Raw genomic sequence first — 13,598 nt, 5'->3', positions numbered from 1 at the left:
TATCTGGTAAATTGGAGAAAATACACCTGCAAAATACTGAGAAGCTTTCTTCCATCTGACCCACAATAACATATATATAGGGTTTAGTGTGCCATTTGTTCCAGTTCCATGTTGAAGAAGCACAGTTGCATATCAGCTAAATCAGTACCCCGAGATCAAATGATTACAAATTTCTCTTCTTGTGACATCTCTAAACTCATCTCTCTGTTGTGTAATTTCTGTTTTGTTCAGCCAGGGAAGGTTTAAGTCTCCAGTTCATCTGAAGTTCAAATGGATCATCAGGGATTGTTCACCCTGTAGGTGTCTGGGAGGTGTCTTGTAAGGAGCAGCCAGGGAGGAATCCTTTCAATTAGAGTGATTTATGAGAGACCTTATTGAGCTTATTACACATGGGCTAAGACGGGGACTATTCTGCTCTGTACAGAGGGTCATTTACGTGTTGATTACATGAAGAGGAATTGGAAGCTTCATAAATATTCCGTATAGTATCAAATCTCATCAATCTACAATAACTTGCACTCCATTAGTCATAATGAACTTCTACCAAACATTTTCTTCCCCCATTTTCCTCCCCTACGCTAACCTACTGTGTGCCACTAACAACAAAACTGACAAAAACTCTTTTCAAACAGTTTTCCCAGGTTTTGTTGTATTACAGAAGTTGGAAATTATTAAGCTCTCTCTCCACGTCTGTTAGATTTGCAAATAATGCATATTTTTGCAGTTTCATAGACTACCTACCTTCTCCAAGGATAGTCTAATGGTGGCACTAATAATGTTATCTTAAAATGTATCTGTACTGCAAAGTAAGCTTTTAAATCTCAAACAATTATGTAGACCTCATTATGCAATTCAGCAAAGACATTTAACTGTAATGCTCTAACTTTGTAAAGATAAAAAAAAGATCTCTAGCACAGTTAAAGAGGTATAAACAAGTGTTATTTTTCCCTTGTCAAGCAAAAAATGGAGCTGGGGAAAAGTTTAATGACAATTGTGTAATTTCAAAAGTCAGCAGAAAGGAATTAATATAAGGAGTCCCTTCACCATGATGGTTTCAATGAAAATCAGCATTGGCCTCTGGTTGCATAAAGTTTAATAAAACAGAGTATTTTTTGGCATCAACATGTTTGTCTATTTGCCAGTACTGACTAATATCAGATGACTGTACAATACAATAATAATGTAATCATAATAGTGTTTTGAAAATTTTAACTGTCTAATACGTGCAAGGTTTCAATAAAATAATAATAGCAATTTACTAAGAGGAAGTTATGGTCAATTGTTTCTGACCTGAAAAGTAACATATCAAGTTAGAACTGTTAAAGGAGGACAGTTCTTCATCTACATTGTTGAATCCAAGGCTCGGCTGCTATGCAAGAACTGGATTCTATAACAAGGTTGCTCCTGAATATAATTGTTATGGGGTGGACTGTGGGATACGGTTAAAAAATAAAATATATATAAAATATATTTTATCAAGGCAGGAGGGTTTATGTGTGTGTGGGCAAGGGCACGTAATAGGCAACAATACTGTGATCCCTAGAGCTGTGTGGAAGTCCCTCTGTGGATGCTGATGAGAAGCACCAGGGGTTGACTCTCCTCTATATTTAATAGAACTTGTTAAGTAGGCATGCAATATCATTAGAGATAAAATAAATCCTATCTGACAGCTTTCATTGAGGTTGTCGTTTAGAGATATGGAATCTATGCACTTGTTCTTTCACAATAGAAACATGAGTTCATTTCCTGTCTACATGGATGAGCTGCCCAATTTTACGCCAGCCTTTGAAGGTAATTTTACATTGCCTAGGCCTCTCTGATTTCAACTTTGTATGCATTTTTGCAGAGAAAAATGGGGGGCAGGGCAGGTCTATCGAAATACTCCTTGCCCCAGGTAATTATCCAGAAGTCTTAGTCCAGCCCTGTTGATGAAATGTGCTCATGTTTATGCACATGAAGGGGATTACACATTCAAACAGTCAGGCCACTATTTCACTTCCTCACTGTGTAATTATAAACGGATTAGACTACATTGAAAATGCAAAGACACCCCTTATTTTGAACCATATCCTGTTCCCAATAATATTGCCTGTATGAAGGCATGTGCTTGTCTTATCACTAGTTATTTCATTTGGTGGAAAAAAAAACAGTGCTTTTGAGTGTAGAAAGAGGAAAAATCCAAAATAGCGAGACAATAATTTCTATTTCAAATCCATGGCGCTTCACAGTGTTAAAGTCATAATGGGCTGCAGGCAATGAGAGGAAAGACATGGTGAATTAATTAGCCTGGCAAATAGAGAGGCTCCCTGTATTGACCCCTCAGTGGTTTTCTCCCTTCGCCTCTCTGCCAGCCACACAATCAGCAGTGTCACTAATTAAGAAATACCAGTTCAGATTATGTCCTTTGTAACTTGCATCAGACAACCCCCTGAATTAAAAGTGGAAACGGTGTACACTCACTTAGTGACTGAATATGGGCAAAGGCTGACAATAAAAAACACTTTATTTTGACTGCTTGTAGACTGAAGTTAGCTTTTTGTATTTTCTGGTCTTTGTTAGAGTAGATTGTGACTACAGTAAGCATTTTTCATGAAAGAATAGCATACACAACATATAATATTACTTTATACACACAAACACAAACACACACACACACACACACACACACACACACACACACACATCTATAATAACATCACCAGTGGAGCAGAGGGTGATAATAAAAGCTGGTAATCCATTTGGTGCTTACACATCCATATAGAGTTCAAAGGTAACACTATAGCTAGAGCTGGAACAATCTCTGACAGAAAATAGATTGATACATTTACAGACAAATGCAGAGTGTGCTTATACGTTGATTGTATTTTTTCTACCAATTGTAATATGTAGGCGAAGGTATCTTTTCAGATACCAAAAACTGACTGACTGTCTAGAGTTTACCATGTATCCTATACCCTACAATGCATAATCTCATGCAGTTTTTCCTGATAATATCACGTCTATAACTCTATCCGACAAAATATAAATAAAAGTATATTGCAGGATTAAACTAATAAATACAGTAGAAAATATATAATATATTAAAATGTCTAAACTTGAAACCTTGATTCCCATTTACCCTCGACGCATTACCAAAATACACAAATGGTTAGTTTAATGACACTTGGCAAGACAAACTCGGGTGGAAGTTCTACTGAACTTTTAGTGCACGTACAGTGCTACCAAAAGTTGCAATACTCTTGGTGTACTTTAGGCCAAAGCACCAGTTCTACAGATTTTTTTCCTTTAATCAGGAAGAAGTCTCGCTGCACAACGCTGTAATGCTTGCAGACGGACAATATTACCGCTAAGGGAGCACTCTGGCACATAAGAGAAGTGGAGGTTGAGAGAGCAGGCCCTAGTCATTCCTACAATAAGGAAGAGTCACACCAGAGACAGAAACAATAACTGCACTTCCTCTACAATGGTGCCCCCATGCACCCAAATGCAGAAAAATGACAGGAGGTGACGTTCCCCGCTGCATTACTTTTGAGTTACGGAGGTCATTTGCAATTCAAAGAGTCTGAGGAGTGCTGACCACAACACTAACGCCTCCACAGGCCCACTGAGGCAAATAAGACCTGGGGCAATTTGCAGCCCCTTTTTGCTAGGAAACACACTTTTAGGCCAAGTCATGTAAAATAAAAATATGATAAATACCAAAACTAATGAGGACAAATTTTGTTTTCTGTACTAAAAATAGAGGCGGGTGTTAGGAGTTAACTTTATGTCAAGGCTACCTTTTCTTGGAGCAACTTTGATAGAGTTGGCCTTGACAATATTGCAAAGTAGCTTTCATGTTCCACTTGTAAATTAATGCTTTGCATATCTGCTTAACTGGTGAAATCACCAGTAAAGTCTTTCATATGAAAACTGTATACAATGTTTGAATTTGCATTTGTTTGAAGCAAGTAGAATTCAAAAAGTGAACTTGTGATTAAGCATTTCTGTGTAAGAATTAAAATCTGTTATTTGAAAAGTATTTCAATTATGACTGCCACAACGTAAAACATTCTTACCTGAACTATTAATCATAGTGTGTGTCTTCTGTGCTGCCATATGGAAGAGCAGCATGTGAAGAGCACCAAACTTGCTGATCCTCTGTAACTGGGCCCAATTAATCCTGCAGGCTGCATCTTCCACATCAGGTCTGTAGTGTGCTGTGCTCCAGCCAGAAAGAAATATGAGTACTGTATTTCTCCCAGCTGCCTGTCCACTCAGAAACAGGAGAAATCAAAGCACCTGTGATTAATGATGGAGAGTTAAACTACTATGGATGATTTAAGATGACACGGGAAAAGGAGGGGCAAGGGATTTAGCTTGTGGTTTAGTACCATAGTTAGGATATTTGTGAAAGGGAAACTGACACAAATTATCTTCATAAGGATAAGGATGAGTGATAAAAAAGGGAAATATCAGTTTTACAAAAACTCCATTCATCATATAAGTATATTTTTTATGGAAACTTTAAAAAGACGTGATTAACTGAATTCACCCTGTGGCTACATTTAAGAAATATTGTATTGTTCATAATTCGTAGCCAGTAGAATTCTTTAAGTGCTTTAATGCTCCATTTACTATATCATTTAGCCTATGAAATAACTGAACATCCTTTAGGAAAAGAAAGGAATTATACAAGTGTAAATGTCTGTGTATGAATAGCAAGAGCAAGAATACAGCCATGCTAGCGGCACTGTGAGGCAACTAGATGTGCAATAATAAGTTGTTTAATCAACTAGTTTTCAACTATTAGTCACCAACTATTTTGATAATGAATTAATCATTTCAAGTAATGTTTTAAGCCAAAATGTCCAAATTCTCAGATATCAGCTTCTCAAATGTGAATATTGTCTAATGTATTTAAATCTATGACAGTAAACTAAATATCTTTGGGTTGTGGACAACTTATAGATTCATCGAGAAAATGGTTGCCAGATTAATCGATAATGGAAACAATCATTAGTTGCACCCCTATAGGCTACGCTTTGAGCTAAATGCTAATGTCAGGATGCTAACATTCTCACTATGAAGAGGCTTATATGCTGTTAAGCATGTATAATGTTTAATTACCATCATACCTTAGTTTGGCATGATAACATGCTAGCATTAGCTAATGAGCAATAAATACACGTGACCCTGACAGGAATGTCATTAGTTTAGCTGGTATCTGGTCATAAACCAAAGTATTGGACACATTGGAATTTTGATCAGAAGATGTCGCTAGATGAAAAGTCAGGGGGATATAAATATTTGTACTAAATATATCTGTACCAAATTTCAAGGCATTCCAATTAATTATTAAGTCTGGTTACTATAAAGTTGCTATATTTTACAAAATAATTGAAAACTTTGACATACTGGTAGAGCGAGAGAAAGGTCACCAAAGTCATTCGGATTCAGCCCCTGAGAACCATGGATATCTGTACAAAATTTCTTGGTAATCTGATTAAGAGTTGTCAAGAGATTGCAATAAAAGACAAAAATATCCACCTACTGTTAGTAAGTACAGTCAGACTAAAGACAGCAGGTCGAATTGTTAAAAAAAAGTAGGCCATATGTCCTTTCCTAAAGACTATTCCTTGAGCTCGAAGAAAAACATCATGGGATCAAGGAAAGAAGTGACGGAGAATTCTTAAGGACTTAGGAAAACACAACCGCGGTGCTGAGAGAATCTGACTGAACTTTACTACGCTATGTAATTATGCAACGGTGGATGTTGATGACGTGTGTCACCACATGCGAGTACAAAAAGTGGATTTTAGATACTTTGCAGCTGCATTCTTACCATGTTGTTTCATGTAGGCTATATACACGTGGACAACCCAGTAAAACATGTGACTCGAAATAAAAAGGAATATAGGCTACCAGTCATAACGTGGAGGAAAATAGGGCATCAAGAGAGGCCTATACTGTGGGGGAGGTCTTCTCCACTTTCTTCAACTCCCCTGAATGAAGTGAGTCTTTGCAGGGAAGGATGGTGTGATAACATTACCAAAACTTTATGGACCAAAGGACATTGTACATATTTGTAAATAGTTCTGTTTGTTTTTTAGATTCATTATGTCTTCTATTTGAAACAGTCTGTTGTCAGCCCATCCCCCAAACGCCATGAGAGAGGTTAAAGCACTCAGTAGAGCCATTAATTAGTAGTTTACACTGTCATGTCAAAAGACAGGTGTTCTACCTCAGTTGAATGCAATTAAACAGCAGTAACTTGCAATAAACATACAGTAGCATAGCAAACTAAATAAAATATACTAAAATGTTACATGAAAATCTCCTGCACAACATTCAGTATTTTTTGATACATAATAATAATAATAATAATAATAATAATAATAATAATAATATAAAATAATAATAATAATACCCAACTATTTTTCTTATATTAAAATAAATGTCATTACACAAAATAAAGTATATGTTAGCTAATTAATAGGATATAACCTCCTCACCTTCCACTCCCACAACTTCTGCAATAAAAATGCCAGGCCTTCTCCTTTTTGGTGTTGTCTTTATAAAAAGGATTTGTGGTGTCATACAAAACATTGCGTGTCTCCACTTGAACTTCTCGTCTTCCATGGTGTCAACTCTCCTCTGACCTGCCATTGACTGATTGACTTCTGGCCTGCTTCCGTCAAAAATAGACTAGCCGCATATTCTGAGACGTGCTGCAGCGCTTCTGATGGAAATTAGAGCATTACCTAGAGCAGGCGCGATCAACTCCAGTTACTGCGGCAGAGCGTTACGCATTTGCAGCTGTGCCCGGTGGTATGTGGGAGTAAAGGATCCTATGCTAAAGGAAAATAAGAAACAAAGCACTGAAGCACATTTCCTTAGCATTTAGAGAATTTAAAAGCTCTTATCGTGGCCTCCGCTGAAATACTTCAAGGACCTTTCACTCAGTTAGGAACCTTCTTAAGCAAAAATGACCGGACCCTAGGCTTCATCCTCTGGGGATCCCAAATGCCCCCATATAAAATAAAATTTCAAGGCAAACCATCCGGTAGTTGTTGAGATATTTTAGTCAGGACCACAGTGGTGTACCAAAAGACTGACAGGTTACAGAAAGTGAAGGCTGGCTGGATGGCAGTGGATTGTTTGTGATCTATACATTTAATTTATGAATCTAAAAGATAATAATAAAAAAATTACATTTTATATTTTAGAATATTTGAAATAGAAAATGCCAGACCAAACAGCTTGTAAAATGTTGTGTATCTAAACAGGACATCAATCCCAGAAGATCTGCAAATGCTTAAACTGCAAATCTAGTTATAAAGGCTGTTCATCGTGTCTCTCTCTCTCACTATGTGAATCTTTAACATCATAAATACTCTTTCCAAATGTAGCAAAGACGCACGCAGACATTGTTGGGCAGCACTTATCAGATAAAAGCAAGGGAACCCTGACTGGATTGGACTAATATCAAATGCCAATATCTGTATTATTAGTTCTTGGTATGCTACTGATCAGATTTATCCAGCCAGATGCTGATTCTAATATATTTATGCATAATCTATGTCTATGTGTGTCTATGACCTATATAACTATAAAAACTGAGTCTGTTTCAAAGTGAATTTACCTCATACTGGTGTACTTTTGTATTTATGTCTACATTTTCTGATGTGACTACCTCTACAACCAATTGATTGATAGATTGATTGACCTCTGCAATGTGAGAAGGCAAAAGCCACTTTCTCATGCAAAAGGATCAATCAGTACTACAAGGAGAATCTATGGCTACTAATCAGTTACTGCTTGGCTCAAGGTGAAGAACCCTATTTTTTGTAAAGATGCGAGCACAGGAGCTGCCAGTCCACAACACCAGTGAGTTTGCATATCCAACAAAGATGTGATATAATTACACCAGAAGTGCTAGCACAGGGGTGTTGTGACCAGGGTGGGATCAATAAATTAATTAACAAAGTATTAAGCTATTGCAGAATGTGATTTTACAAGCCCAGACTAGTGTAATTTTCTCCAACAGTCATTTAACACCCTCTTTTTTGTTACTTCTGATAATATGACTTTAGCAAAGTTGCAGCAGAGAACTACACCAGTGTTGCATTCAGCAACTGTTGGTTTGGTGTATTATTGTATGTACGGAGTCTAGACTGAATAACCACGCTATTAGACATGTCTATATATATTTATATTGTAACAATTTTATTGAGGAAAACAAAAGCAGCTGCATTATACAGACCTTTTCCAATATAAAATCTATGTCATTGTCCAACAGGTGCAGAATCACAAGGCCCAAATCTACCCCAACTATCCTGTCAAGCACATACTGTATAATGATGTCCTATTTTCTGTGAAATTCATGTTTGTGGACATGTATAGAATCATTGTACTTGTCAGCAAGATGTCAGAAGGCCATTTTGCCATTTTATGACAGAGGGCAATTACTCATACAGTACCTCATGCAGATCCTGTCGAGCTGACTTTGGCAGTTGCTCCGACTTGTTTTAGTTACAGTTAGTGAGTGAGAGAGGACTGAGTAGAGTTATTCCTAGCTATGTTTATAAGGAAGCCACTGTTAATACTGCAAGGTCACAAACAATGTGATGGTGAGCCACAAAACAGGTACAAAATGTGCTTGTACCCAATGAAATTCCAACACAGGGTCATTTAAGCCACAGTGGCATAAAACTGTGTGTGTGTGTGTGTGGTCGGAAGAAAGGGAATGCATATATTCTTTTCAAGCAGATGAAGGAATAAACAGAATAAATGCACAGAACAGGAAAAGAAACATGTTTTGAGGGTGAACGGCAACTTGAAAGTGCCTGGAAGCTTAAAATAAGCAAGTGAACCACATAACTGTAGATAATTATCACAACATGTATAGCATTCAGCAACTCAGCATCTCATTATAGTCCAGCACATATTTTGTTTAAAGTCACTTTGATTATGTTTGACTTGAGCAATAACTGAGCCTGTTGGACCAGAGTCTATCTGTGTTGCCTATAACTCAAACCAACACAGCACACGCTCAATGCAGCATCTGGCTTTCACATTACATTTGAGGCAGATTTTTGAGGAGCCTCTGAAATGTGTTGGAATTTAATTAAAACATTCGCTCTGCCTGGGCAAACTGGACATTTTCCAAAAGTGCATTTCACACACCATAAACACTACAGAAATCTTTAAACATATAACCTAAAAGGGCACTGCTGAGCCTTTAAGATTTGTCGGGCAGCATGCATTTAAAAATCTCCCAAAAATAACAAGCTGTTTTGCATTTGAAAGAAAGGAGGAGGCACTAAATTCCTCAGAATTTATGGTTGCTGAAATCAAAAGTTTTCCTTTTTCTCTTGTTTTTAACATCTTAATATTTCACATTCACAGAATATCTGGAGTCATGAGGGAGGTAACAGTGTAGGTGCATAGGAATATATTACTAATGAGTGCAAAGATTACATTAAACAGAACTTTAAAACATGTATTAACATTAAAGTAACTGAGATGGAAATGTAAAATGACTGTAAAAGGAATCATCTCACTCCCTGCCTTATTATCTAAAGCTTATTATATGACAATTGTCATAATCTTCACTTTCCATCATCACCAGAGCTTACACACATTTTATTACATATTTGCAGCTTGTTTACACTCCACAATTTAATCAAATGAATTGAGGAAAAACAAAACAAGATCAGCATCACAGCTTCACTCTGGGTGTTCAAAGTGAATGCATTCATAAAGGAAGCAAACAGGAAACAGCTTTGAACCACTAAGGGAAGGTATTCCTGAAGCCTTCCCAATACAATACAGTGTGTTCTCAATACAGGACCCAGACTGCTTCGAAATCCTTTTAGCCCACCCCTAATGCAATATTAGCTAGTTATCAAATTGAGGTTCACATATGGTGTGGCCTCTGCAAAACCCTAAAAGCAAACTCTTACTAAGACCCAAAAGCTATGTCAAATAACCACCATCTGTACCAGGTTTACACTAAAACCAATGTCTCGTTAGCAGCTTTAGCAAAACTACTGCACGATATGGAAACAGATATGATTATATAACATAATACAAAACAAATCTGGTTAAAGCTAACAGGAGGGACAGAGACCCCATTCAGAATCTCAACCTCTTCTTATTATTCCTCTCCAAATCTAATCCTGTCAGACAATAAACGACATAAATGCATCTAATAGGATTATGGCCAGTGAAAATACGTTGGCGAGAAGAGGGATAGAGAGGGAGGGGGAAAGAGTGAGAGGGATAAGTGGGGTACCTTTACCGCTTTCAAATACTCAAAAGAAAGCATGAATTGAGGGTCAAGACTTGTGAAGGACTAGAAGTTTCCCAAACTATGGATCAGGGCTAATTCCTCCTGGCCCATGGCTGACTGCTGGGTTGTGGTTTCTAACAGCAGTGCGTTTATTTAGTGGGTCTATGGAACATTCCTCAAGTCTCAGCTGAAGCCGAACAATACAATGTCTGGTGACCAAATGACCTTTGCTCATTCATTTTCAAATTCAGTGTCCATAAAAATATTCAATAATGAACAAAGCTTGGTGTTCCCATGCATAACCTGTTTTCCAAATGGTTTTTAAATTATCTTTGATTCTGTTAATTGCCAATTTGGGCTTCAACTGTTGACTATGTTTCCACTTATCATTAGCACTGGTCTCACACTGGTTTTACCATGTTTGCCTTGGCCTGAAACCTGCTTCTCCCCACAAGGTTATAAGGCTCAGTGGAGGGCTCTAGATTTGCTGACATCCACAAATACAGGGCAGCGGTCATATTTGCAAAAACTGGCACAGAGAAGGAAAGAACCCTTTACAGCCGAGAGCTGTGCAGAAGAGTGAGAGTATAAAAAAGATAGAAAGAACAACGATAATTGTGTCTGTCACTTTGCATTAGAAAAAAATGACTCCGGTAAATGCACGTATACACACATCCACACAGGCCTTCCCTCTAATGGACTACTGCTCTGTGATAAACGGTCCCGTGCCTCCTCGGGACCACCTACCCAGCAGGAAAATCAGGTCATGCACCTGGAAATGGTCAGAGCCACAAACACTAACAAACGGTTTGTGATTAAGGTTGGCTATTACTCAGGACCTTGGCCCACACCAGAGGCAGACAGAGGTGGAGATAGGGAGCACTGTCAGCTGGGACAAGAGGGATGGACTACATACATTATCAGGAGGGAGGAATTGTTAATAGAAGCAACGCGCCAAATCCAACAAAAAAAAATGAAGACCAGAGAACACACACACACACACAGGGAGACAGACACATAGGATACTAACATTAACACAGGTGTTGGGAAACACCAGGATTGACACAGTAAAATATTTCATTGTTAGCACTGCAGTAGACGTGGAGTATACACATCTGCTTATCTGGAGCTCTGGCTTGCTAAACAGGTAACCCCATGCTTTCTTTTTTCTGTTTTTAATCTAGATATGTTGCTGATGTTTTTATGGCACATCCATTACAGCAAATTTGCTTTTTATTGTCCCTTTTGCCATTTTCAATTATGAGTCCCTGGCACTGCCTACTCCCCGGTTGGTCAGAGGAGGATGATGACTAACAATGACCAATAACGAGGCTGATACTCATTGGAATATTTAGGACTTTTGTTTTTTGTTTTACATAAAACACAAATAAAGCACAACTATGGTTCTTAAAAGGTTTTCAGAAGTATTGTAAATAATAACAATAATGAATTATTATTAATAGTTATTTAATTATGAAAACACAAATAAAACATTTAAGTAATTTGAATATGTTTTAAACATTTTAATTTAAAAAATAAAGATCAAGTACACATAAAAATTAGACACAAAATATAGATTTTTTTTTCAACCCATAACCAATAATTACCTGCTTCTCATATCATCGATACCTCTAACATAACCGACTATTCCATTTTTCTAATCTAAAAAAATAAGTTAATAACCAAATGTATCTGACATCACTATTTTTAACACAACAAAAACAGTTTAGACTCAAATGTTCTTTTGTTTTTTCTAGTACATCAAAAAACAATATTTAGTTTAAATAGAACATAAAGCCTATCAAACATTTTGCATAAGAATTTATCGGGTATATTTAATTGTCTGCATTAATGCTGAGTAGTATGACCTGTTTTTCCCTGACTGGGTTTAGAGCTGGTTTATAGTTGCATAGTCTCCCCTTGGTGTCTACCAAGAAGATATGTGAAACAGCTGCTTGACTTATGGCCATTTACACACAGGATATAGTTGATTCCACAGACCTTCACCATTAATGATCGGTAGAAGTACAAATTAGGGAGACGTAACACTCCTGTAATTCTTGCCACTTGCACAAAGCATCATATTATTGACATTCAAAATCCTGTGTAGTGTTTTCAGTCTGGGTTATGTATCCAGGACATTATTAAACTGGAGGAGTATCAGAAACTGGATTAAGAAGGAAGCACTGCCTTCCAGTTTTTGGACAGCAGACAAACATCCTCCCAGTTGTTTGTACTGTAAATCACATTATGCTCCACAACGCCCTCCAACAAACCTGCCGTCTACTAACACCTCCTACTGTGACACATTAATTATAACTTCCTGTATACAGCCTATCCCAAGCCATGAATACGTAATGCCCGGAATGAGTCATATTCACATAGCAGACGCCCAGCAGTGAATAAATACAACCTATCCATCACACACTGCCCAGTGAAAAATTATTGAAAGCCCACAGAGGCAGGCAGGAGGCTGGGCCAAGGCAACGGGAAGAGTGGAAATTATTATACTTTATCTTTAAAAAAGTGAAAATTCAACAGCCATCACAATGTCCCAATCACACTGTCTATTCCAAACAAGACCAGAGCACCTGAGAACTGACAAACTGACAGACTCAGTGAAAAAACTACATCCGCTCTGGCAGAGTGGGTAACAAGCAGGTGTTCTTCTAAATTCTGACTTCATATCATTGTAGTTCAAACAAGGTTCTAACATCAGGTGTGACTTAATTTTTCTCACTCCTGAAAGCCATCTCTGTCTTTCCTTAGTTTGGTGAAAAATGCAGCAGAAACTGGCAGGTCATTCATCTCTGTTGTCCCAGTGGGTGGTGTTGGCTACAGGTTGACTAATGGTCCTGTTGAAATGCTTCAGATGTCTGAGTAATGACAAGCTATAAAAGCTAAGCTGACTATAAAGTCAACTAATCTGAAATCTACTGGCTTGTTTTCCAGTGATGAGAGCTGTTGAAGTCTTACAATACGGAAATGTCATAAGAATATGGAGCTAAGGCTAGAGAGGGTTGGTTTCCAATAATAACTGGATTCAATAAGCTCCAATGCTAACAAATCACTTATTGTACCTTTTATCTCTTCTCTGTTTCTTATAATAGCAAAGACTATGTTGAAAACATGCACATAACATTTTAGTTGGTGCTGAATGTTTCTTTACATTAGATTTAGCTAAGTAATGTTAATTCTGTATCGCTATCGGGTGCAGATACTGACGTAATTCACTAATCGTATATAGATATCGATCCATTTAACTTGACATAAGGTGGTACAAGGTGACACAATATTGGGCTTTTTATTATTATTATTATTA

The sequence above is a fragment of the Morone saxatilis genome, unplaced genomic scaffold (genome assembly GCF_004916995.1).
Source record: "Morone saxatilis isolate NCDOM2014 unplaced genomic scaffold, NCSU_SB_2.0 Contig11, whole genome shotgun sequence".
Classification (NCBI taxonomy): Eukaryota; Metazoa; Chordata; class Actinopteri; family Moronidae; genus Morone; species Morone saxatilis.
The sequence above is the reverse complement of the archived record's forward strand: the minus strand, read 5'-3'. Positions refer to the sequence as shown.